The sequence below is a fragment of the Oncorhynchus clarkii genome, chromosome 5, assembly GCF_045791955.1.
Source record: "Oncorhynchus clarkii lewisi isolate Uvic-CL-2024 chromosome 5, UVic_Ocla_1.0, whole genome shotgun sequence".
NCBI lineage: Eukaryota > Metazoa > Chordata > Actinopteri > Salmoniformes > Salmonidae > Oncorhynchus > Oncorhynchus clarkii.
In genome coordinates, this window is record NC_092151.1 from 77,296,836 (window position 1) to 77,320,868 (window position 24,033).

General features: G+C 45.2%; 1 protein-coding gene across 3 annotated transcripts in view; it reads left to right on the top strand.

Moving 5' to 3' along the window:
• Positions 1–24,033, top strand: part of LOC139409406 (protein tyrosine phosphatase receptor type Fa) — a 424,559-nt gene that overhangs the window by 23,422 nt on the left and 377,104 nt on the right. The window lies entirely within an intron of this gene.

The following is a 24,033-nucleotide window of genomic DNA, read 5'->3' on the forward strand; positions in this document are numbered from 1 at the left end:
TTCCCTGAAACACCCACAACACGGTCCCCCGTATTGACCATATTCCCAATCATCTCCATGCAGTCAGACTTTTGATTTTGTGCCACCAGGGCCACAATAATATACCCCCTCTGTCAATGTCCGAGTGTTACCCCTCCCCATGGGTTACTGCAGCTAGTGTTGCCAGCACTGCCACTGCCTGGGTGGGGGCACCCCACCGGAATCCCCACTGGATAGGTACAAGGACTACTTTTTACTGGAACACATTTACTGGAAGAACTGTCCAGATGCAAAGTTGGCTAACAGAATTTCGGTAAAATGTTGTTTTTAGGTGTCCATGTTTTCCAAAAACGAATGAAGATTCAACGATGTCTGCAGAAATAATGGGGTGTCAGCTATGACATGACACGTCGACTTTGAAAAAATCTAATTTGGTTATTAAACTGCAGTAAGTGAAGTGGATTTACAACCAGTAACGGAATTGCGGTAACGGAATTGAATCATGGGTCACTGATCTGTACTACACAGAAATGCATAATTATGGATTTAAATGTCATTCCCTTCATGGAGATTTATCCTAAATAGGTACACAAAAATATAAATATGTAATATCTTTTTCTACACACTAATTAGCTCTGCCCCCAAACAAGACTAAATTTGATTGGCCTGGACCTGACTAAATCTGAACCAATCATAGTCTATGTTTCACAATTTTGAACATCTAAACTACAGCAAAGTAGAGCACAGTAGAGTACAGCACAGCACAGCACAGCACAGTACAGCATCACATAGTACAGAACAGTACAGCACAGCACAGCACAGCACAGCACAGCACAGCATCACATAGTACAGAACAGTACAGTACAGCACAGCACAGCACAGCACAACATCGCATAGTACAGATCAGCACAGCACAGCACAGCATTGCATAGTACAGATCAGCACAGCACAGCACAGCATCACATAGTACAGAACAGTAGAGTACAGTACAGCACAGCACAGTACAGCACAGCATCGCATAGTACAGATCAGTAGAGTACAGTACAGTACAGTAGAGTTCAGTACAGTACAGTAGAGTACTGCAATTACTCACCATGGACTGGCAGAATCCACGCTGAACCGGCAGGATAGAACAACGGCATCTGGTAAGACAAGGGGTGGCAGACTATGTATTTATGTAAATAACAGCTGGTGAACGATATCTAAGGAAGTCTCAAGCTATTGCTCGCCTGAGGTAGAGTATCTCATGATAAGCTGTAGACTACACTACCAAGAGAGTTTTCATCTGTATTTATCGAAGCTGTTTACATACCACCACAGACTGAGGCTGTCACTACAGCATTGAATGATCTGTATTCCGCCATAAGCAAACAAGAAAACGCTCACCCAGAGGCGGCACTCCTATCCGTTTGACCAAATTTCTATCAGCATGTTCAATGTGCAAGCAGAGGGGAAAAAAATCTGAACCACCTTTACACCACACACAGAGACGCATACCAAACTCTCCCCCCATTTCGCAAATCTGACCATAATTCTATCCTCCTGATTCCTGCTTACAAGCACAAATTAAAGCAGGAAGCCTCAGTGACTCTGTCAATAAATAAGTAGCCAGATGAAGCAGATGCTAAGCAACAGGAGTGTTTTGCTAGCACAGACTGAAATATGTTCCGGTTACACCACATCAGTCATTGGCTTTATCAATAAGTGTATCGATGACGTTGTTCCCACAGTGACCGTACGAACATACCCCAACCAGAAGCCTCTGACGAACCATCAAACAGGCAAAGTGTCAATACAGAACTAAGATCAAATCGTACTACCCCGGCTCTGATGCTCGTCGGATGTGGCAGGGCTTGCAAGCATTACAGACTACAAAGGGAAGCACAGCCTAGAGCTGCCCAGTGACACAAGCTCACCAGACGAGTTAAACTACTCCTATGCTTGTGTCGAGGCAAATAACACTGAAACATGCATGAGAGCACCAGCTGTTCCGGAAGACTGTGTGATCATGCTCTCTGCAACTGATGTGAGTAAGACCTTTAAACAGGTCAACATTCATAAGGCCGCAGGGCCAGACGGATTACCAGGACGTGTACTGCGAGCATGCGCTGACCAACTGGCAAGTGTCTTCACTGACATTTTCAACCTCTCCCTGTCCGAGTCTGTAATACCAACATGTTTTAAGCAGACCACCATAGTCCCTGTGCCCAAGAACACTAAGGTAACCTGTCTAAATGACTACCGACCCGTAGCACTTACTTCTGTAGCCATGAAGTGATTTGAAAGGCTGGTCATGGCTCATGTCAACATCATTATCCCAGAAACCCTTGACCAACTCCAATTTGCATACCGCCCCAACAGATCCACAGATGATCCAATCTCTAATGCACTCCACACTGCCCTTTCCCACCTGGAAAAAAGGAACACCAATGTGAGAATGCTATTCATTGACTACAGCTCAGCGTTCAACACCATAGTGCACTCTAAGATCATCAATAAGCTAAGGACCCTTGGACTAAACACTCCCCTCTGCAACTGGATCCTGTACTTCCTGACAGGCCGCTCCCAGGTGGTAAGGGTAGGTAACAACACATCCGCCACGCTGATCCTCAACACAGGGGCCCCTCGGAGATGCATGCTCAGTCCCCTCCTGTACTCCCTGTTCACTCATGACTGCATTGCCAGGCACGACTCCAACACCATCATTAAGTTTGCTGACGACATAACAGTGGTAGGCCTGATCACCGACAACGATGAGACGGCCTATAGGAAGGAGGTCAGAGACCTGTCCGTGTGGTGCCAGGACAACAACCTCTCTCTCAACGTGATCAAGACAAAGGAGATGATCGTGGACTACAGAAAAAATAGGCCCAAGCTCGCACCCCTTACGGGCGTGCTCGTCGACAGGGCTGCAGGGGAGCAGGTTGAGAGCTTCAAGGTCCTTGGTGTCCACATCACCAACAAACTAACATGGTCCAAGCACTCCAAGACAGTTGTGAAGAGGGCACGACAAAACCTAGGAGACTGAAACGATTTGGCATGTGTCCTCAGATCTTCCGCACGTCAAGCGGTAGCTGAGCGCCAATTCTAAGTCCAAGAGGCTTCTAAACAGCTTCTACCCCCAATCCATAAGACTCCTGAACATCTAGTAAAATGGCTACCCAGACTATTTACAGTGCCCACCCTCCCCTTTACACCACTGCTACTCTCTTTGTCATCTATGCATAGTCACTTCAATAACTCTACCTATATGTACATATTACCTCAACTAACCAGTGCCCCCGCACATTGACTCTGTACCGGTACCACCGTGTGTACAGTCTCGCTATTGTTATTGTACTGCTGCTCTTTAATTACTTGTTACTTTTATTTCTTGTTCTTTTCCGTATTTTTTTAAACTGTATTGTTGGTTAGGGGCTCGTAAGTAAGAATTGCACTGTAAGGTCTACACCTGTAGTAGTCACCTCATGTGACTACTACAATTTGATTTGATTTGATGTGAGTACAGTACAGTTCGGTAGAGTAGAGTATTGTTCAATACATTAGAGTTAAGTACAGTACATCACGATACAGTACATCATAGTGTACTCAAATCTAATATGCTCTACCATGTACTGTACTGAACTCTATTCTACTGTACTGAGCTGAATTATACTCTACTATACTTTACTTTTCTTTACTGTGCTGTACTGTACTGTGCTGTCCTAGCTTGTAAACCCAACTGTGGTTTGTGACTAATATGATTCCCATTACATATTTTGGGGAAATTCCATTACCGATTTGGTAACAAAATGTTAGTTTTAATCACTTAATAATTAATAAACATAATTGCTATCAGAAAAACACTATAACTAAATGACAGGTCTACCTTTACTTGTTAGTTATGTGAACTCTCATTATCCTCCCTCCTCTTGAGGGAAAGAAATTAGAAAATATCTTAAAGATGTGTGGGTTTTTGGTAATGTTTATTAAACTTAAAGAAGGCAGAAAAATGTCTCCAAAACTAAATGTAAATGTTGATATTAGTTTGCAGGGGCCTTTACTTCAACATATAATTTCATGTTTTGATGTATTTCTAATACCTTTTAAGACTTTTTATAGTAGATGTTTTTTGAGAACCCTTTTCCATCTGTTTGACAAGAAATCAAAGCCTTTGCTTCGAAAAAAATGTTGGGATGGAAATGTTTGAAAAATGTAGCTATATGCCTTAATACAATTTAAAAAATGTACTCTTAGCTTTCATTTGACACGTTGACATGTTTGTGCTTACATGGAAATGACCTTATGCAAAAGTCCATTAAAGCAGTTCTGATGTGCCTAGTGTCGCTTGGGTAAATTATGCTTTCTTATCCTCTGATTGGTTCAATTTCCCACTATTTGGCCTGAGAGTGACAACCGCTTTGATTGGAACAGATGAAACGAGGTGTGACCCTGCAGTCCAACAGCACGTCGATTTAAAGTCTGATTTAAATCCGGATCAAAGTGAAGCTACAAAGGACAACAACATTAAAAGGTTAATTGATGCAGTACTGAAATCTGTGAGAGAACTATTCATAATAGTCATTTCTTTGTTCAATAAATCATGCTTAAAAACTAGATATGGATGTGGAATTAATCAACTGGTTGGCACACGTAGTAATACACCTCTGTGTACTCTGTTAGGCTCCAGCGAGGGAGTATCTATGTGATTTAAAATGAGGATCCATCTTCAAGATTGCAGTAGCTGTAGCAAGGTCACAGTGTTGCCATGATGGTTGGAATCCACTCTGTCCTTATGCCACTCTGGCCATCTGGGTCAGCCTGTCTACAACACAGTCTGAAGCCAAGCTACCTATGCATACCATGCCCTGCTGCAGTGATCCTGTTGAGAGAAACACCTGAGATACCTGGGACAGAGAGAATCCACTTGGCACACACTGGTGGGATCAACGTTGTTTCCACGTCATTTCAATGAAATGATGTAGAACCAATGTGGAATAGACGACCATGACCATCCTGATTGTATGGTGTCAGCTACATTGTTCAATACATGACCGGTTGAATGGTTGAAATCACTAAGAGTACCTAATGTACCCTCCCTAACCCCCTACCTCTAGAGCACATCCCCCAACCCTACACACACACACACACACACACACACACACACACACACACACACACACATACACTCACACACACACACACACACACACACACACACACACACACACACACACACACACACACACACACACACACACACACACACACACACACACACACACACACACACACTCTCTGGCAGGAATGTGAAGAAGGATAGAAGAGGTTTTCATCAGGGTATAATGGATGTGTTGAGACCTAAATGAGTCAACTGGGTTATTAAATGATGTCACCTCACCAGCAGAGATCACAGCATCATTTCATATAGATTAATAACAGACCCTAAAAGGTAACCTCTAACCCACTCCTCATCCCTATCTCCTCCTCGCCCCTCCTTCCTCTATCCTCCCCTCTTCCTAAACTCTTACCCCTTCCTCACCCTCTCTCCTACCGCTCCTCATCACCTGAAGGTTCTGACCTTCAGGTAAACAATGTCATCAGTCCGTGGCCCCAGCTGGCAGGAGAGAATGGGAGGGAGAGGGGTTTGTGTGTGTGTGAGAGAGAGAGACAGAGACAGAGACAGGCCCTGGCTAGGAGGTAGAGGGCCTGCTGGTGATTCATGACGGGCCCTGGCTGCGGCCCCCAGGGCCCTGAGGGAAACGGCAGGCATTATCCGTGTTAAATGGGTCTGAAAATGTTCCTCTCGCTCCTCCGGCCACTGGGCTCTGGGACAGGCTCTCCTTCTGCGTGATTTATGGCTCGCTATGTTAGCAAATAGTTAGCCACTATGACGATACCGTCCGCCCGGCTCCGATCTGCTGGGGCATATACGCACTTCGTTGGCCACAGTTCAAGTTTATTTCAGTTATAAATTCGAAAAGATGTGGAAGAAAAAGAACAAGGGGATTTATGACATTGTGGATGTTTGCCAGCTACCAGAGGGAAGGGAACCTGTGTTTTAATGTGTTCAGGACAAAGATGAACTGTTGTTTTGTTCTCTTATCTCTCCAACCATCCATCCACCCACTAGTATATTAATAAAGATATTTTTCCTTACGCAGATACCAAAAAGAAAAGTATGGGGGTTATTTCATACACTTATTATTACCATAAACATTATATTTGGTTGTTTTTGTTTATCAATCATAGTTTGCCTTCACAGTTGAGTTATTCAGAACTGAATCCTCATCAAATGTTTACTTCAATTGGATAATTGGATTTTGTTGAGTAAACGTAAACAATAAAGAATGCTGTAGAAATGTTTGAAACACCAAGGACTGGTTTCCCAGACCCATATTAAGCCTACTCCTAAAAAGCAAGATTCTTAATTGGAAGTGCTTTTTAGTTCAGGACTAGGCTTAATCTAGGTCTTGGAAACTGACCCCAATACATTAATGAGAGTGATTAACCTCATGTGAAGTGAAACAGGAACAGATATTGGGGGCAGGAGTACAATGGCCATGTCAGGGCCTGCCTGCAGGACAGGCGACGTGTTCTCAGGGTGACTGTCAGTCTGCATCCCAAAACGCACCTTTTCCCTATTTAGTGCACCACTTTTGACCAGGACCCATAGAGTACCTAATTTATAGGGCTGTATAGGGCTCTTGTCAAACGTTGTGCACTATATAGGGAATAGGGTGCCATTTGGGACGCATCCTGTCAGCAGAGCGCCAAGACGCTGTTTCTCTCTACTGTCCTGGCTGGTGTTCTATCACCATACTCATTAAGGGAAATTATAATCAATGGTCTGGATCGACCAGTCACCACATAGTCGGCTGGACAAGATCACATTTCTGTCTCACTTCTCAACATCCCTGGAGGGGAGGGAGGCAGGAGTAGAAGGGAAGAAGAGAGGGAGGGCTTAGGGGTGAAGCGTTTACTCCACATTAGACAGGGAAATGATTTGTTTACCGACTGAATGAAGCTTTAATTACCTGTCACACCTTGTGCAGTGAGGCGATAAATGTTGAAGTACTTGTGTTGTGAAACGATTTTACATTATATTACAGTCCATACTACGATTAATTAGATCATGTCAAAACTTTGACCTTGAGGCATCCCTTTACTTTCTCAGCACATTGCTAATCTCAACAGATGCCTGTGGAAACTGTTTTCATAACCTCCTTCTCCATATACCATAGCTGTTATTGTAGGCCATTTATATTGAAGATACAGTACGTGCCATTGGAACCTGCAAGCTGGGACTTGGTTATATTACATAAGTAATGGCAGATAATGCTTCAATTGACTATTTTCCTTTTGTGAAAAAAACCCTCTCTCACACCTATAGAGAACTGTGACAGGCAGGAGACTGTGACAGGCAAGATACTGTGACAGGCAGGAGACTATGACAGTTAAGAGACTATGACAGGAAAGATACTGTGACAGGCAGGAGACTGTACATTAACAGGATTGTCTTTAAGAAGAAGACGAAGGTTGCTGCAAGTCTGCATGACCAAGACGGCACTAGCACTAGCACTAGCACTAGCACTAGCACTAGCACTAGCGGCAGGCAGGCTCTCTCTGCTGCTGTGAAGTATGCACCCCCCTCCCCCACTTCTAGCAAAGTGACAGCTCCCCTTGAATACACCTTCCTTCCTCCTCGATGAGGAATCCAGTTCGGCATGGCTTCTGCCTTAAAAGAATAAGCTCTTCTCATTTCATTTTTCACTTCCTCCCTCTCCATCCTCAGTTTTCTGCTCTCTTATGTGCACAGATGATTCAGATAGGAAAGGTGGAATATTTATTTGAGAATATCCAGGACTTTGAATACAGAATGCTGTACCTTTGGTAGTCAGTGATAGATTTAGATTTGACAAGGAATAAGATTAAAAATGGCCTTGATATAATCATTATTACTGTTGCATTTGTTTCTCACAATCATCAAGCCGGAATATTCCAGTATCAATTTAGTTAAAATTGGTATGTGCATCATTAAATCACACTTAGATTACTTGGGTCATTACATCTGTGCTGGATACGTCATTACGTTTAAATCAGTCGTACCATTAAATATACATTTCTCGCCTTACACTCTTTTAATTGTGTGTCTTGTAAAGACTGCCGCATGATCAATCAAATCAAAGTGGATGAAGTCATAATTATTAAGGTAAAATGTCTTCCTCCTGAAGGAGGTACTGCCTCAGCGACCCTCACTGATTACAACTACAGGGCACATATTCATAATGTATCTCAGAGTAGGAGTGCTGATCTAAGATCAGGTTGGACTTTTCTAAGCATAATGGAATAAGATTACATGGACAGGGGGGACCTGAATCTAGATCAGCACACCTACTCTGACTTGCTTTATGAATACAAACCCAGATGCCTTCCAGTGCGAGAAGAAGCAGCTTGCAAGCAGGAATGAATCTCACTTCCAATATGACTGTGTCACGTTCTGACCATCGTTCGTGTGTGTTTTCCTTGTTTTAGTGTTGGTCAGGACGTGAACTGGGTGGGCATTCTATGTTGGATGTCTTGTTTGTCTATTTCTATGTCTGGCCTGATATGGTTCTCAATCAGAGGCAGGTGTTAGTCATTGTCTCTGATTGGGAACCATATTTAGGTAGCCTGGGTTTCACTGTGTGTTTGTGGGTGATTGTCCTTAGTGTCCTGATGTCATTGTTTCTGTGTTAGGTTACACAAGTATAGGCTGTTTCGGTTTTCGTTAAGTTTATTGTTTTGGTAGTGTTTGTGTTTAGTGTGTTTCTTCATTAAACATGGATTGCAATAGACACGCTGCATTTTGGTCCGACTCTCCTTCACACCTAGAAAACCGTTACAGAATCACCCACCACAAAAGGACCAAGCAGCGTGTCAACAGGGAGGAGCAGCGCGAGGAGATGCGCAATAAGGATTTCTGGACATGGGAGGAAATCCTCGACGGGAGAGGACCCTGGGCTAAACCAGGGGAGTGTAGCCGCCTAAAGGTGCAGCAGGAGAAGAGGCAACAGGAGCAGCCCAAAGAGGAGGTATGGACATGGGAGGACGAATTAGAAGGAAGAGGACCCTGGGCTCAGCCAGGAGAATATCGCCGCCCCAAAGAAGAACTGGAGGCGGCGAAAGCTGAGAGGCGCAGATATGAGGAGGCAGCACGACGTAGCGGATGGAAGCCTGAGAGGCAGCCCCAAAAATTTATTGGGGGGGGGCTAACAGGGAGTATGGCTACGTCAGGTAGGAGACCTGGGCAGACTCCCTGTGCTTACCAGGGGGCTAGAGAGACCGGACAGGCACCGTGTTATGCAGTGGTGCGCACGGTGTCTCCAGTGCGGGTGCATAGCCCGGTGCGGTATATTCCAGCTCCGCGTGTCGGCCGGGCTAGATTGAGCGTCGAGCCTAATGCCATGAAGCCGGCTCTACGCATCTGGTCCCCAGTGCGTCTCCTTGGGCCGGCTTACATGGCACCAGCCTTGCGCTCGGTGTCTCCGGTTCGCCTGCATAGCCCAGTGCGGGCTATTCCACCACGCCGCACTGGCAGGGCGACCGTGAGCATTCAACCAGGTAAGGTTGGGCAGGCTCGGTGCTCAAGAGCTCCAGTGCGCCTGCACGGTCCGGTCTTTCCAGTACCACCTCCACACCCCAGCCCTCCGGTAGCAGCTCCCCGCACCAGGCTTCCTGTGCGTGTCCTCGGCCCAGTACCACCAGTGCCAGCACCATGCATCAGGCCTACAGTGCGCCTCGCCTGTCCAGCGCTGTCGGAGCCCTCCTCCTCTCCAGCGCTGTCGGAGTCTCCCGCCTGTTTAGCGCTGTTAGAGCCTTCCTTCTCTACAGCGCTGCCGGAGTCTCCCGCCTGTTCAGAACTGCCAGTCTGCATAGAGCTGCCAGTTTGCAAGGAGCTGCCAGTCTGCAAGGAGCTGACAGTCTGCAAGGAGCTGCCAGTCTGCAAGGAGCTGCCAGTCTGCATAGAGCTGCCAGTCTGCAAGGAGCTGCCAGTCTGCAAGGAGCCGCCAGAGCTGCCTGTCTGCAGGATGCCGCCAAAGCTGCCAGTCTGCAAGGAGCCGCCAAAGCTGCCAGTCTGCAAGGAGCCGCCAGAGCTGCCAGTCTGCAAGGAGCCGCCAGAGCTGCCAGTTAGCATGGAGCAGCCAGGGCCGCCAGTCAGTATGGAGCAGCCAGGGCCGCCAGTCAGCATGGAGCAGCCAGGGCCGCCAGTCAGCATGGAGCAGCCAGGGCCGCCAGTCAGCATGGAGCAGCCAGGGCCGCCAGTCAGCATGGAGCAGCCAGAGCAGCCAGTCAGCATGGAGCAGCCAGTCAGCATGGAGCAGCCAGAGCAGCCAGTCAGCATGGAGCAGCCAGAGCTGCCAGTCAGCATGGAGCAGCCAGTCAGCATGGAGCAGCCAGAGCTGCCAGTCAGCATGGAGCAGCCAGTCAGCATGGAGCAGCCAGAGCTGCCAGTCATCATGGAGCAGCCAGTCAGCATGGAGCAGCCAGAGCTGCCAGTCGACCGGACTCTTCCAGATCTGCCAGTCGACCGGACTCTTCCAGATCTGCCAGTCGACCAGACTCTTCCAGATCAGCCAGTCGACCAGACTCTTCCAGATCAGCCAGTCGACCAGACTCTTCCAGATCTGCCAGTCGACCAGACTCTTCCAGATCTGCCAGTCGACCAGACTCTTCCAGATCTGCCAGTCGACCAGACTCTTCCAGATCTGCCAGTCGACCAGACTCTTCCAGATCTGCCAGTCGACCAGACTCTTCCAGATCTGCCAGTCGACCAGACTCTTCCAGATCTGCCAGTCGACCAGACTCTTCCAGATCCGCCAGTCGACCAGACTCTTCCAGATCCGCCAGTCGATCAGACTCTTCCAGATCCGCCAGTCGACCAGACTCTTCCAGATCCGCCAGTCGACCAGACTCTTCCGGATCCGCCAGTCGACCAGACTCTTCCGGATCCGCCAGTCGACCAGACTCTTCCGGATCCGCCAGTCAGCCAGGATCTTCCAGATCCGCCAGTCAGCCAGGATCTTCCAGAACCGCCAGCCAGCCAGGATCTGCCGGATCCAACCACCTGCCTGAGCTTCCTCTCAGTGCTGAGCTTCCTCTCAGTGCTGAGCTACCCATCAGTCCCGAGCTACCTCTGTCCCGAGCTGTCCTTCTGTTCCGAGCTTCCCCTCTGTCCCGAGCTGTCTCTTAGGAGGGTCACCTATCTAGGGACGCTAAGGAGGTGGACAAAGACTATTATGGAGTGGGGTCCACGTCCAGCGCCAGAGCCGCCACCGCGGACAGATGCCCACCCACACCCTCCCCTATAGGTTTAAGTTGTGCGTCCGGAGTCCGCACCTTGGAGGGGGGGTACTGTCACGTTCTGACCATCGTTCGTGTGTGTTTTCCTTGTTTTAGTGTTGGTCAGGACGTGAACTGGGTGGGCATTCTATGTTGGATGTCTTGTTTGTCTATTTCTATGTCTGGCCTGATATGGTTCTCAATCAGAGGCAGGTGTTAGTCATTGTCTCTGATTGGGAACCATATTTAGGTAGCCTGGGTTTCACTGTGTGTTTGTGGGTGATTGTCCTTAGTGTCCTGATGTCATTGTTTCTGTGTTAGGTTACACAAGTATAGGCTGTTTCGGTTTTCGTTAAGTTTATTGTTTTGGTAGTGTTTGTGTTTAGTGTGTTTCTTCATTAAACATGGATTGCAATAGACACGCTGCATTTTGGTCCGACTCTCCTTCACACCTAGAAAACCGTTACAGACTGACTGTTGTCTGAATTTGAAAAGGACAGAATGGCCTGTAGGGCTCTAGTCAAAAGTAGGGAACTACGGTATATACAGTTGAGGTCGGAAGTTTACATACTGTACACCTTAGCCAAATACATTTAAACTCAGATTTTCACAACTTCTGAAAATGCCCTGTCTTAGGTCAGTTGGGATCACCACTTTATTTTAAGAATGTGAATTGTCAGAATAATAGTAGAGACAATGATTTATTTCAGCTTTTATTTCTTTCATCACATTCCCAGTGGATCAGAAGTTTACAAATCAAATCAAATCTAATTTTATTTGTCACATACACATGGTTAGCAGATGTTAATGCGAGTGTAGCGAAATGCTTGTGCTTCTAGTTCCGACAATGCAGTAATAACCAACAAGTAATCTAGCTAACAATTCCAAAACTACTACCTTATAGACACAAGTGTAAGGGGATAAAGAATATGTACATAAAGATATATGAATGAGTGATGGTACAGAGCGGCATAGGCAAGATACAGTAGATGGTGAGTGTAGTATATACATATGAGATGAGTATGTAAACAAAGTGGCATAGTTAAAGTGGCTAGTGATACATGTATTACATAAAGATGCAGTAGATTATATAGAGTACAGTATATATGTATACATATGAGATGAATAATGTAGGGTATGTAAACATTATATTAGGTAGCATTGTTTAAAGTGGCTAGTGATATATTTTACATCATTTCCCATCAATTCCCATTATTAAAGTGGCTGGAGTTGAGTCAGTGTGTTGGCAGCAGCCACTCAATGTTAGTGGTGGCTGTTTAACAGTCTGATGGCCTTGAGATAGAAGCTGTTTTTCAGTCTCTCGGTCCCAGTTTTGATGCACCTGTACTGACCTCGCCTTCTGGATGATAGCGGGGTGAACAGGCAGTGGCTCGGGTGGTTGTTGTCCTTGATGATATTTATGGCCTTCCTGTGACATCGGGTGGTGTAGGTGTCCTGGAGGGCAAGTAGTTTGCCCCCGGTGATGCGTTGTGCAGACCTCACTACCCTCTGGAGAGCCTTACGGTTGTGGGCGGAGCAGTTGCCGTACCAGGCGGTGATACAGCCCGACAGGATGCTCTCGATTGTGCATCTGTAGAAGTTTGTGAGTGCTTTTGGTGACAAGCCAAATTTCTTCAGCCTCCTGAGGTTGAAGAGGTGCTGCTGTGCCTTCTTCATGATGCTGTCTGTGTGGGTGGACCAATTCAGTTTGTCTGTGATTTGTACGCCGAGGACCTTAAAACTTACTACCCTCAGAGGGTGTTCCCTCTGCTGTTTCCTGAAGTCCACAATCATCTCCTTAGTTTTGTTGACGTTGACGTTGAGTGTGAGTTTATTTTCCTGACACCACACTCCGAGGGCCCTCACCTCCTCCCTGTAGGCCGTCTCATCGTTGTTGGTAATCAAGCCTGTTGTGTCGTCCGCAAACTTGATGATTGAGTTGGAGGCGTGCGTGGCCACGCAGTCGTGGGTGAACAGGGAGTACAGGAGAGGGCTCAGAACGCACCCTTGTGGGGCCCCAGTGTTGAGGATCAGCGGGGTGGAGATGTTGTTGCCTACCCTCACCACCTGGGGGAGGCCCGTCAGGTGGTAGCATTGCCTTTAAATGGTTTAACTTGGGTAAAATATTTTGGGTAGCCTTCCACAAGCTTCCCACAATAAGTTGGGTGAATTTTGGCTCATTCCTCCTGACAAAGCTGGTGTAACCGAGTCAGGCTTGCAGGCCTCCTTGCTCATGCACGCTTTTTCAGTTCTGCCAACAGATTTTTATATAGGATTGAGGTCAGGGCTTTGTGATGGCCACTCCAATACCTTTACTTTGTTGTCCTTAAGCCATTTTGCCACTATTTTGGAAGTATGCTTGGGGTCTTTGTCCATTTGGAAGACCCATTTGCGACCAAGCTTTAACTTTCTGACTGATTTCTTGAGATGTTGATTCATACATACACACATCATTTTCCTACCTCATGATGCCATCTATTTTGTGAAGTGCACCAGTCCCTCCTGCAGCAAAGCACCCCCACTACATGAGCCACCCCCGTGCTTCACAGTTGGGATGGTGTTCTTCTGCTTGCAAGCCTCTCCCTTTTCCCCCCAAACATAACGATGGTCATTATGGCCAAACAGTTCTATTTTTGTTTAATCAGACCAGAGTACAATTCTCAAAGTACGATCTTTGTCCCCATGTGCAGTTGCAAAACGTAGTCTGGCTTTTTTATGTCGGTCTTGGAGCAGTGGCTTCTTCCTTGCTGAGGGGCCTTCCAGATTATGTCTATATAGGACTTGTTTTACTGTGGATATAGATACTTTTGTATCTGTTTCCTCCAGCATCTTCACAGGGTCCTTTGCTGTTATTCTGGGATTGATTTGCACTTTTCACACCAAAGTACATTCATCTCTGGGAAACAGAACGGATCTCCTTCCTGAGCGGTATGGTCCCATGGTGTTTATACTTGCGTACTATTGTTTGTACAGATGAACGTGCTACCTTCAGGTGTTTGGAAATTGCTCCCAAGAATGAATCAGACTTGTTCAGGTCTACAATTTTTTTCTGAGGTCTTGGCTGATTTCTTTTGATTTACCTATGATGTCAAGCAAAGAGGCACTGAGTTTGAAGGTAGGCCTTGAAATACATCCACAGGTACACCTCCAATTGACTAATGATGTCAATTAGCCTATCAGAAGCTTCTAATGCCATGGCATTATTTTCTGGAATTTTCCAAGCTGTTTAAAGGCACAGTCAACATAGTGTATGTAAACTTCTGACCTACTGGAATTGTGATACAGTGAATTAAGTGAAATAATCTGCCTGTAAACAAATGTTGAAAAATTACTTGTGTCATGCACAAAGTAGATGTCCTAACCTACTTGCCAAAAATATAGTTTGTTAACAAGAAATTTGTGGAGTGGTTGAAAAATGAGTTTTAATGACTCCAACTTCAGTGTATGTAAACTTCTGACTTCAACTGTAGGGAATAGAGTGCCATTTGGGATGCACACTATATATGCTTCTTATACCACCTTTAATATTGACAATGTTTCGATCGGCATCAGATCTTTTATTTTGGTTATATTTCCTCAGGATACAACTGAATGCATTTTCAAAGGCTGCTTGCTTGTTAGACAGATCTGAATCGTTAAACGTTGGATACATCACTTGGAAGTGTTCTAGTGTTCATTGTCTATCTTTCTTCCTTGTTACAGATTTGTTGTCAATTAAAGTTGAGTGCTGCTGCAGTGATGTTTGTAGAGAGGCTTTAACAGCTCACATTTCACATAGGCTGATGTGTGTTTCAATGGAAACTAGCTCAATTATGAAAATAGGAATTTGTTGAATTATTGTCTTCATTTATTGATTTCCTTTCTTGAAAAGCTAGAAGCGTGGGTAAAGATTTACTGTGCTACACAAAGATGTCGAAAAATCTTTATTCATATCACTGTATGAGCAGAGTATTCATACATACTGAATGCATATCAGACAAGAAAATGTCGTATATATGGCTATGATGATAGGCTCAGCATGATGGCATGATCATCATTTCAAAGGATACCTACAGGTCCGGTACACAGAGACCCCGTAGTTGTCATTTACATAGCTTATTGAGGGCAAGAAAAAGGCATGTCTAAAGGCAGAGTGCTTCTTGAACAGATATTTTGGGTGGTTGTACCTTGGAAGACTCATCTGTAGAAGTCTAAATAGCTGGTCGAGGGACACCAGATGGCATGTCTGGCTATAGACAGAGCTCTTCTATGGAGATGTTGGGTGGTTTGTACCCTGGATGGTAGTGATGTAAGTGCTAGCCTATTCTCCTGGTGTCTCCAGTCTGGGGCCGGGGCCCTGGCTCTGCCCTGTGATGAATATTAACACTCTCCTCTGGTGACTGTTGCCTCCGGGGACCGCTTGCTCACTCTCTCTCTCGCTAGGCAGCGTCTTTAGCTCAAATTAATCTGCAGTGTGGCACGGATGATTGTGTGTCATCCCCCCGGCTCCCTCCTTCCCAGCCCGCCACACTCCAAGGCCTAATTCAGACGAGCCGTTGCCATTTTGTGCCCTGTCATGCTGAACCACTAAACCGTTTCCCCATCTGCTCGCTCAGTGCATCGAGATGGGGATCAAACCATCAAGGAGAGAGATTTCACATGGACAGAGACTGCCACCCCAGTTAATGAAAACAACCAGGAATGTTAACGCTGGGTCTTCATTGTGCGCCAAAAATAAATGCCCAGAGGTGGAACTATGCAGAGTTTAATGGTGAATGGACTAGTATACTGTTTGTTACCTGGATGATCACCAATGAGAATTGGCTGCTATGTTCATTGATCCTATTATTCAAGGTGATATATGATATCCACCAAACGAAAGTCAGTTTAGTATCTTCATATTTTAATAACCAAAATCTCTTACAAAAGTCAGCATTTTCCAGTTTTACATATTGAAAGGCCTAAGTGGAATTTGATTTGATTTGAATAATTTGAGTCAGACTTTGATCATCTTTAAAAACCTTTGATCAATCACTCTTGTGATGTTAAAACCCAAAAGGCTTTCATTTAATACGTTCAGTGTTTTACATTGGAAGGGAATTGAGTCTATTTGTTCACTGTCAAATGTTGTTTCTTGTTATCATCAGTATATTTCTCCTTGATAGAGTGGAGCCTACTGAGTAAATGTGTAAACTGTGCTATACAGTACATACAGTATGTGCATTATGCCTTTACAATTAAAGATTCAAACAACTTCAACAGCAAACATGAGTCATTAACTTTAGAGTCCCTGTCTCTCCCTGATGTCTCTGGCTGCATCTACGTAGTGCACTACTTTTGACCAGAGCCCTATGATCTATATAGGGGATAGGATGCCATTCCAGACATAGCCATTACATGTGGGTTTTCATCCTGCTGTGATTGAATTGGCTCTTGAGATATCAGTCCCTTTGGGGAGGTGTAACTTAAAAAAACAACAACACAACATTGTAAAATTTTGTCATGAAGAGCACAAGTTCAGCTTAATAATTGTCAATAGTCTAGGTGATGTGGGTGAGGCGGAGTCAGGCGCAGGACACAGAGATGAGTAATAATCGTAACCTTACTCAATAAACAATCTTCCATCAAGGAGAACAAAATTCCAGAGCACATAAACGAGACAACATGACAACAATAAACACGAACAAAACCACAATGGAACCAGAGGGTTAAATAGGGAATAAATTATAACGTAATGGAAACCAGGTGTGTACAATCAAGACCAAACAAAAGGAAAAATAAATGTAGATCGGTGGAGACTTGAAAGCCGGTGACGTCGACCGCCGAACGCCGCCCGAACAAGGACAGGCACCGACTTCGGCGGAAGTCGTGACAATAATAAACGTTTCCCCATCTCCCATCTTATTACGTTTAAAATAAAGTAACATGGTTGACTGTAAAAGGGTTTCAATTTCATCTTAAATCAGACATAAATCTCCTTGTGGAATAAATCAGACATAAATCTCCTTGTGGAATAAATCAGACATAAATCTCCTTGTGGAATAAATCAGACATAAATCTCCTTGTGGAATAAATCAGACATAAATCTCCTTGTGGAATAAATCAGACATAAATCTCCTTGTGGAATAAATCAGACATAAATCTCCTTGTGGAATAAATCAGACATAAATCTCCTTGTGGAATAAATCAGACATAAATCTCCTTGTGGAATAAATCAGACATAAATCCCCCTCAAATTTGAAATTGTTAAAACTTTTCTAGCCTGTATCTATGTGTATGTAACAGGGTTGATGTGTTATGCTCGACCCACTCAGTTTTCTTCCACAAAACACCAGAAAATGGCCAAAAAGAGTAGGACCAGCTTTTTACCAATTGTTAACACACATTTGCTAAAAATACATCTTAGTCATTCAAAACTCTAAACAAACAACACTTAGCCAATTTCCCCAAACCCCACAGACATCTTGCAAAATGAAACAGAGCAATCAAAATCGTGTACTCCCTGCTCAACATGAAACTCTGCTTACAAATGAGACACACACACATCAAATGAATCTAACTTAGTGACAACCGAGATCACACCAGTGTGAAGTATTCAAAACACCACTATCAGAACCTATTTCAGTGTAAAGATGTTGATGTTATACTGTATATTGTTTGTAAAGGAACACAAATGCAAAAATGAATGTTTTATATTTCAAGATGATGTCAAACAGCCTACTGTAAGCACGCATACAGTAAAAATGCAAACATACAGTAAACATATTTTGCATATGCAAAGGAAGAGCAATAGGCCTAATTGTACCACTGTACTGTATGTTCCATCAATTGTACGGAATTGATAAAGAAACTATCAAAATACAGTGAAATCTAAATCATAAGTCAAGAAACAAATACTAGATTGCGAAAACAAAATCAGACGTGTCTCTTGTATTGGTTCGGCCACAGATTTTCATCAACATCACAGGCGATATTCTCCTTGGCCAGACAGCGAGGGAAATATCTTCAGGCATGACGCATCCACTGGACTCTGCTGGGATGTCACCACAGGCCTCCTCCATTGCCTGGAGAAGGGCCATACATTCATGGGGTTTGCGATCATACACCTTCCACCGCCATGCTGAAAACAACTCCTCAATGGGGTTGAGAAATGAGGAATATGGTGGGAGATGAATTGTAAACCTGGGATGGTCATGGAGCCAGTTGCGGACCTGAGCAGCCCGATAGAAACTCACGTTGTCCCAAATTAGACTATACATTTCCTGTTCAGGATCACCTGGCCCTCTCTGCTCTGGCTGAAAAAGATTGTCATGTAAGGTGTTCAGGAAATGAAGGAGATGGGCAGTGTTGTATGGTCCAAGAGTGGCATGGCTGTTGAGGACCCCATTGAGGCTCATAGTTGCGCATATGGTGGCATTTCCATCGCACTGTCTGGGTACCTCAGCAATGGCGTGTTGACCATTGATGTTCCTTCCTCTCCTCCTCGTCTTCGCTAAATTGAATCCAGCCTCATCTATGAATATGACTTTCTGGGGGATGGGACTTGCATCCAACTGCATGATTCTCTGCATGATTCAATGAGTCTCTAATGTTTAAAGAGTGTAATACTAGTACAATACTTACTTGTACATATTCGTACCGTTTATCCTTCACTTTAGGAATTCCTTTAAAATGGGACTCTGTAGATTTGCTTCAACTTAAGGATGTGGGCTGTGGTTGATAAGTTCACCTTTAGCTTCACCTCTACCTCAACCTCTACCCCCACCTCCACCCGCAGCTTCACCTCTACCCCCACCTCCACCCACAGCTTCACCCCTACCTCTACCTCTACCCCTACCTCCACCTCTACCCCCTCTACCTCCACTTCTACCCCTACCTCCACCTCTACCCCCACTACCTCCACCTCTACCCCCACCTCTACCTCTACCCCCCCACCTCCACCTCCACCTCTACCCCCACCTCTACCTCTACCCCCACCTCTACCTCTACCCCCTCACCTCCACCTCCACCCCCACTACCTCCACCTCTACCCCCACCTCTACCTCTACCCCCCACCTCCACCTCCACCTCTACCCCCATCTCCACCTCTACCCCCACCTCTACCTCTAACCCCTCACCTCCACCTCCACCTCTACCCCCACCTCTACCACTACCCCCTCTCTACCTCAAACTCAACATCTACCCCCACCCCCACCTCTACCTCCCTCTCTACCCTCACCACCTCTACCCCCACCTCCACCTCTATCCACACCTCTACCTCCACCTCTACCCCACCTCTTCCTCAACCTCCAACTCTACCCCCACCTCTACCCACACCTCTACCTCAACCTCCATCTCTATCTAAACCTCCAACTCTACCCCATCTCCACCTCTACCCCCACCTCTACCTCAACCTCCATCACCACCCACACCTCCACCCGCAGCTTCACCTCTACCCCCACCTCCACCCACAGCTTCACCCCTACCTCTACCTCTACCCCTACCTCCACCTCTACCCCCTCTACCTCCACTTCTACCCCTACCTCCACCTCTACCCCCACTACCTCCACCTCTACCCCCACCTCTACCTCTACCCCCCCACCTCCACCTCCACCTCTACCCCCACCTCTACCTCTACCCCCACCTCTACCTCTACCCCCTCACCTCCACCTCCACCCCCACTACCTCCACCTCTACCCCCACCTCTACCTCTACCCCCCACCTCCACCTCCACCTCTACCCCCATCTCCACCTCTACCCCCACCTCTACCTCTAACCCCTCACCTCCACCTCCACCTCTACCCCCACCTCTACCACTACCCCCTCTCTACCTCAAACTCAACATCTACCCCCACCCCCACCTCTACCTCCCTCTCTACCCTCACCACCTCTACCCCCACCTCCACCTCTATCCACACCTCTACCTCCACCTCTACCCCACCTCTTCCTCAACCTCCAACTCTACCCCCACCTCTACCCACACCTCTACCTCAACCTCCATCTCTATCTAAACCTCCAACTCTACCCCATCTCCACCTCTACCCCCACCTCTACCTCAACCTCCATCACCACCCACACCTCCACCCCCACCTCCACCTCTACCCCCACCTCTACCCCCACCTCTACCTCAACCTCCATCTCCACCCACACCTCCACCCCCACCTCCACCTCTACCCCCACCTCTACCCACACCTCTACCTCAACCTCCATCTCTACCTCAACCTCCACCCCTACCCCCATCTCCATCTCTACCCCCACCTACACTTCTACCCCCACCTACACCTTTACCCCCACCCCCACCTACACCTCTTCCCCCACCTACACCTGTAACCCCACCCATTGAAAATAAGAATTTGTTCTTAACTGACTTGCCTAGTTAAATAAAGGTAAAATAAAAAAATAAAAAATTGTGCCTCAGTTTTATTGTGGAAACAGTTGGGAAGAACTGTAACAAGTATAGTTTCACCATATTAAAACAGGAGTTCAGTTCATGTTACAGGGTTGTTCATAAAATAAGGGTTGACCTTCACATTTTTTGTTTGTTAAAATTAATCGCTAAGCACATTCAATAAATAATAATCTTAAAAAATGACTTTGTCAAAGCAAAAATGAACTAGGGCTTCACAGTGATTGTGAAAACTTGGAGACATTAAGTTAAGTGGGATAAAAATCTTACTAGAAATCACAGAGGAAGCACAGAGGGACATCAAAATGCAGAATTTTTGCACTTTAGCAAACCTTAATTCATATAAAAAGATGTGTACATTTTCCATGTGGTGTATATTAAAGGACACTTTATTTAATATAACAGACTTTTTAAAGGCAATATTGGTGCACAATTTCTACTTAAAATATCAAAGTATGGAAAAGGGACTCATTTCATGGAACGATGCTCTTATCAACCCAGATAGATGACCTATGGGGGTAATATATTGTATGTTTTGTATGCAATTTATAAACCATGTATGTGGTGCGGCCTACAGATGTAGGATTTTAATTTCAGCCAGTTTGCTACAGCAGGAAAATAATCCTGCAGCAACATAAATACAAATTATTATATGGATTATAATTCATGGGCATTTTGTAGAGGTTGATAGATCAAGTATAGCATTTAAAAGTGGAAATTCCAAACTTCAGAAGCCTTTTTTAAAACTCTAATACACTGCAAGTTTTAAATTTCCTGTATTGCAGGAAAGTTCTCCTGCAACAGGGTGACCAAATTAAGATCCTACATCAGTATTCAGATAGCATGAAATTACACAGTAGGCAGATATCATCCCCTTTGAAAAGTGTGAAACAGGTTGACAGTGGTTAGTTAGCTGTAGGCATGCAATGGGAGATGTGTGTGTGTGTGTGTGTGTGTGTGTGTGTTTGTGTGTGTGTGTGTGTGTGTGTGTGTGTGTGTGTGTGTGTGTGTGTGTGTGTGTGTGTGTGTGTGTGTGTTGATAGAAGTTGGGGACTAAAGCGGATCATAATCCCCTAAAAATTCTACAGGTTTCATGTCTTTAATTGAGAGACCAGTGAGCCGTCAAGCAACTCCCACCCACCACTCATTGTTTTATTAAATCAATACATTAACAACTAAGTTGAGAAACCAGCACCTCTTCTCCTCTGTTGCTATACTGACAGCCGTAATCTCATCTCTTGGCACATTTTTAAACTAAGGTTTGAAGGCATCAGCTGTGAAAGCTGCCGCTGATTGCCAGAGAAGGAATGTGTTCTCTGCATAATAACCGTGACCTGTACACAAACACAAAATTACAGGTTTTCTCCAAAAGACACAGAACTTTTGCAAAACATAAATACGTTTTCGAAATGTAGTTGCCTTCTCAAAAGATAAATCCATTCATCAAAACTAAATTATACCATCAAAATTGCAAATACATTTATCAAAAGAACACAACTGCCTGCAAAAAAATTGACGCAATCATACTTCAGGATTCAACTTTTTAATGTCACGTGCACATAGTGAAATGCAGTAATCAATAACAATGCAGTACTAAAAATAACATAGGGTAGAAAAAAACACACAATAAATCAAAATAAGAAATAACAAGAACAGGAGAAATAAGTAAGCATACTATATACAGGATCAAAACCATATTTACAATGTGGAGGGATACTGGAGTGATGGAGGTAGATATGTATAGGGGTAAGGTGACAGAGATACTGGAGTGATGGAGGTAGATATGTATAGGGGTAAGGTGACAGAGATACTGGAGTGATGGAGGTAGATATGTATAGAGGTAAGGTGACAGGGATACTGGAGTGATGGAGGTAGATATGTATAGGGGTAAGGTGACAGGGATACTGGAGTGATGGAGGTAGATATGTATAGGGGTAAGGTGACAGAGATACTGGAGTGATGGAGGTAGATATGTATAGGGGTAAGGTGACAGAGATACTGGAGTGATGGAGGTAGATATGTATGGGGGTAAGGTGACAGGGATACTGGAGTGATGGAGGTAGATATGTATAGAGGTAAGGTGACAGGGATACTGGAGTGATGGAGGTAGATATGTATAGAGGTAAGGTGACAGGGATACTGGAGTGATGGAGGTAGATATGTATAGGGGTAAGGTGACAGAGATACTGGAGTGATGGAGGTAGATATGTATAGAGGTAAGGTGACAGAGATACTGGAGTGATGGAGGTAGATATGTATAGAGGTAAGGTGACAGAGATACTGGAGTGATGGAGGTAGATATGTATAGGGGTAAGGTGACAGGGATACTGGAGTGATGGAGGTAGATATGTATAGGGGTAAGGTGACAGGGATACTGGAGTGATGGAGGTAGATATGTATGGGGGTAAGGTGACAGGGATACTGGAGTGATAGAGGTAGATATGTATAGAGGTAAGGTGACAGGGATACTGGAGTGATGGAGGTAGATATGTATAGGGGTAAGGTGACAGGGATACTGGAGTGATGGAGGTAGATATGTATAGGGGTAAGGTGACAGAGATACTGGAGTGATGGAGGTAGATATGTATAGGGGTAAGGTGACAGAGATACTGGAGTGATGGAGGTAGATATGTATGGGGGTAAGGTGACAGGGATACTGGAGTGATGGAGGTAGATATGTATAGGGGTAAGGTGACAGGAATACTGGAGTGATGGAGGTAGATATGTATGGGGGTAAGGTGACAGGGATACTGGAGTGATGGAGGTAGATATGTATGGGGGTAAGGTGACAGGGATACTGGAGTGATAGAGGTAGATATGTATAGAGGTAAGGTGACAGGGATACTGGAGTGATAGAGGAAGATATGTATATGATTATTTTATGTGAATGTGTGTACGTGTGTGTACGTGTGTGTAGAGTCAGTATTAATGTGCGTGAATGTTATGTGTGTGAGCATATGAAGTGAGTGTGTGTTGGAGTGTCAGTGTGCTTCAGTGTGTAGAGTCCTGTGGGTGTGCATAGAAAATAAAATAGAAGGGTGAAGTCAGGTAGTCCGTGTATCTATTCTGTTAACTATTTAGCGGTCTTATGGCTTGGGAATAAAGCTGTTCATGAGCCAGCTGGTGTCAGACTTGATGCACCGGTACTGCTTGCCGTGCGGAAGCAGAAAGAACAGTCTATGCCTTGGGTGGCTGGAGTCTTAGACAATTTTCCGGGCCTTCCTTTCACACTGCCTGATATAGAGGTCCTGGATGGCAGGGAGCTCGACCCCATATATACTGGGCTGTCCACACCACCCTCTGTAGCACAATGCGATTGAGGGTGCTGCTGTTGCCATACTGTACCAAGCAGTGATGCAGCCAGTCAAGATGCTCTCAATGGTGCCGCT